Consider the following 4,475-nt stretch of genomic DNA (forward strand, 5'->3'; position numbering starts at 1 on the left):
TAAATATATTCTTGTTGTTGTTGTTATTTCTCTTCATGAATATATTCTTGTTGATATTGTTATTTCTTTTCTTGAATATAGTCTTGTTGTTGTTCTCTTATTTTCTCCATTCTTCATCTCTCCATGGTCATACAAGATAGCCCTAAAACCTCTATTTTAGAGTCAAGAGACTATTCTTAAGTGCACCGGAAGCATAAGAAGGTCAAATGATATTTCATTTTATGCTTGAATCATGTTATCTCATTTCTTGAATATAGTCTTGTTTTGCTTCACCTATTTTCTCTCTTCCTCATTTCCCTATGGTCATATGAAATAGCTCTTAATCTCTATTTTAGAGTCAAGAGGTTATGCTCGAGTGCACTGGGATCATGAGATGAGATGTTATTTCATTTTATGATTACATCATGTTCTATCTTTTCTTGAATGTAGTCTTGTTGTGATGTTTTTCTTTTCTCTCATTTTAATCTCCTCATAACCATATGAGATAGCTCTCAATTTCTATTTTAGAGTCAAGAGGCTATGCTCGAGTGCACCGGGAGCATGAGAAGATGAGATGATATTCTACTTTATGATTGAATCATGTCCTCTCCCTCCTTCCTTGAATATTGTATTTTTTTAGGATATTGTCCATGCATATTTATTTGATTTTTCCTATCTATATATGAATGCACGGTGAGAGTGAGAGTGTGGATTGGGACACTTTATTTTTATGCTAATTTTTGAAGTTAGGACTTGTCCAACCCGGGAAAAACCCTCACAAATATGTACACATTAATATGCATTTGCAAGTCTTTCTGCGTTAGTTTCCTTTTAACCATCCCATTAGGAACCCTAATGAGCATCTTATCATATAGTTTGTTCTTCTTCCATACCCAATGGTAGAAGAAGCATATCCCCTTGTAACAAACTAAGTAACTATGTTTTATGTTCCTATACAAAAATATGTGTAATCATGCTTTCTAAAATATTTTCGAAAGAACCCTTTCTAATGTAGCTTTTGAGACTTAGCTTAGGCTCTTACATGAGTCCAAGCTCTCCTCCGGCCTATATCAAACTTGAAGTCGGTTGTTTTAAGTCATTTCTTCATTTCTAATCTCATGAAGACACGTATGTATATACATGTTATATACATATATGTGCATATGATGACTTCTTCATCTGTCTCTCTCTATGTTTCTACATTTTATTTTACAAATTTTCATATACATATAAATGTGTATATATATGTGTTCTATTTTTTCTCTCTCTAGAACATTTTATTTGTCTCTTCTAGATAAATGTCTTCTCCTACAAATTTCTTATATATATATCTTTTTCTTTCCCTCTCTATTTAAGTTAATACATCATTTTCAAAAGCTTATACAATATATATACATACATATAGAGAATATGTATCTCCTCCTATTTCAAAATCTTCCATTTGAAGATCTTTGAAATCTCTTTTTCTATATCTCTTTCTTCCTATGGAAATATTTTATCTTCTCCATCCTTTCAAATATTTCTTCCCATGGTTTAAGATCATTTTCATTTACCGACTTCACTAAGACCAAAAAACAAGTAATGGCCTAATATTGGATTCATGTTTGATGGTCTACAACCTCAATCCATTTTCAAAAACTTTTCCTTCTTATATATAATAGTTATCAAAACTAAAATCTTAGATGTATGTTATGGTAGGAATGTCTTAGATGAATGTTGTGGTAGAAATGTTTTATTTTCTTTCAATCATGTAGGATCAATGCATTCATGCATCCACCATCACTTAATATCACTTATGATCACAAACACCTCTCCAAAAGAATTTAAGCAAGATGAGATGGAGCTCTAACTAGGTAGTAACCGAATTAGAGCAAAATCTCAAACCTAGTTAAAATCTTAAGAGAACACTAAAGAGACCTCAAAATGATTTCTCAAGCTTTCCAAATGGTCTTTATAAAGATTTTTCAATTCTAGTTTTCCTTCAAATATTTTACATTCTCAAATGATTCTTCAAGAACCTTTTTTAAAGTTTGAAACATCAAACTTTCAATACTTTTCTGCATCGCATATAGAATGAAAAAGATGTTCAAGCCAAAGTGAAATGCATGAATAATAAGCATAGTCTTTGGGTTGATTACCCCTAGTAAAAGCATTAGAAACGGTCGATCCTCGTACTGACGGGCGAGTCTCTTTCTCTCATTTTCAAAATAAAAACTCATTTTTCTAGAGCACTCCCAAAACCAACAAAAGATTTTGGGGATGTAAATAGATGGCGACTGTGATGGGACCCGTCATCATGTGGTTATGATTATAATTGATGCATTTCTTCTAACTCGAACATCTCATATATTGCCAATGATAAAACATGCCCCCTACTTTGGCCTTGACCCCATCGGCATTTCATTACATTTCTTGGTGATTGTATTTGCTTTCTTGCATATAAGACTAATTGAGAAGAATCAATCATGTTCACCTAGATCTATGATCAAATACAACTCTCCTCAATTTAAGGCTTGATTGAAAACAATGTTTGCTCTTCTACTATTTTAATCACCATCTTAGGCAACATTGTATTAGAGACAACCGATTTCGCATACTTGCTCATATTTCAAAAATTTCTCATACCTATTTGTCTCAGTCATCATGTTGCCAGATTTAGTCTTTGGAAGTAGCACAAGACTAAGTCTTACAACTGGACCACACCTTAGGCGAGAAAGCCCCCTCGTTAGTACCATGAGTGGTAATTTGTGGTATATCAACAAGTGATCAAGAAGAAGTTGATGAACCATACCCTTACTTGCATAAGGAAAAATCTATACTAGTACTAAGCCATTTGGCTAAAGTATATAAGCATAACTTGACATTGGATTATCGTGACACAAAATTATCTCAATTAGGTCCCTATACCCATTTTTCTACTAAAGTTACTTCATATGATGGATGTTGATATGCATAAAACCTTATGTAATGATTTACAACCTCATTGTATACATTTATTTCATTTTGTCTTTGTCAACCTAGTCAATCTTTTCCACTAATTCAGTCTTTATCTTTTAGAGTCATCATTCAAGAAGTATTCTTTCCAATGTAGTGTCACATTCCCTTATATCACATCCTCTTTGGGGAAGGTCCTGAATGATCTACTTACATTTCTCTTGAATATAAACCTTTGGCCCCCGAATGGTATCAGTCTTGGCATCCCACCTTCTCTCGGATGTTTCCTTCCTACCTTGAAAGAATGTAGGCTAGAGACCGTGGCAGTCGAAGGAATGCAAACAGTTGATGAAAATTTGGTGCATGCAATTGCCGAGTGATGAAACCCAAGGACCTCCTCTTTTTGGTTTCCATGGAGAGAAATGACTATATTATTATATGAATTTGCTGAAATACTAGACCTTCCCACCCAAACTTGTGACCCAAATGAACCATTAGAAAAACAATTCCTCATGAATCCGACAAAGGTTAATGCAAATAACCTTATAGGTCACTTTATTGGACGAAAAACTTGGTCTCTAGTAGAAAACCATGAGAGCCAAAGTATCAACATGAAAAACTTGTATGAAGAATTTGGAGCTTATGTTGAACTTCCACTTTACCTCAAAAAGTCATAGGAAGAATTAAACATTGTATGATGTTTTGCACAGTATGAGTGACCCTTTTTACTGATGGAAGTGGCTTCCTAGATGTTCGTATTGCTCAACTTTTTCGGATATGGGGACGTAGTGGGACACAACACTTGTCAGTAGCAACGGCAGTCTTAGCCTTTCTCTAGTTGATGACTCACCCGCTTCACCATTGGAGATACTGACTTCATAGAAGGATGCACATATGCTTTGCAATTATGGTTTCTTAAGCATGCGGGATCTCAAGCCAGTCTATTCAAAAACACTAATGGAGCATTGACAATTTTAGAACAATATTATTGTTTGATCGAGCAATTGGATGGAGATGAAATCATTCGGGACTATTGTGATCGTCGTCATGGCCCGCCTCGATACACTCACCATCATCATAGGTGTACCATACTCTTGGACCCTTATTTCATAGTTGATTATTGTGCTGATAGAAGCATGAGACAATTCTCTCAAAGACAGAAGATTGTTTCTTTAGATGCACCAATCAAAGCTATTCTTGAATTCGACCTTAGTTCTTCTCAATGGGCAGCATTGTTTGCAGTAGCTCGACAAGAATGAAAGACGCAGATATCATACACTTGGTTCTTAGACTCAATGGTAAAGGAGAAATATGTCGAGTGGTGGGATGCCAATCGACCACCATCCATCTTTCCCTAAAAAGTTTATGTTGTCAACTTTGTACTCCTTATGTCGTCTTCAGTTGTTGTCATCTTTGTTTTCTTTGGATGTAACTTTTAAAATTTTTCATGCAATATGAACTTTCATTTTGTCACCATTTCCTCCCAAGGACTCTTCATTTTCCTGTCTCACAAGATGAATACTTGAAATCCAACAAGATGGTTGAGACCAGAGCACAAACTA

The sequence above is a fragment of the Nymphaea colorata genome, chromosome 7 (genome assembly GCF_008831285.2).
Source record: "Nymphaea colorata isolate Beijing-Zhang1983 chromosome 7, ASM883128v2, whole genome shotgun sequence".
NCBI lineage: Eukaryota > Viridiplantae > Streptophyta > Magnoliopsida > Nymphaeales > Nymphaeaceae > Nymphaea > Nymphaea colorata.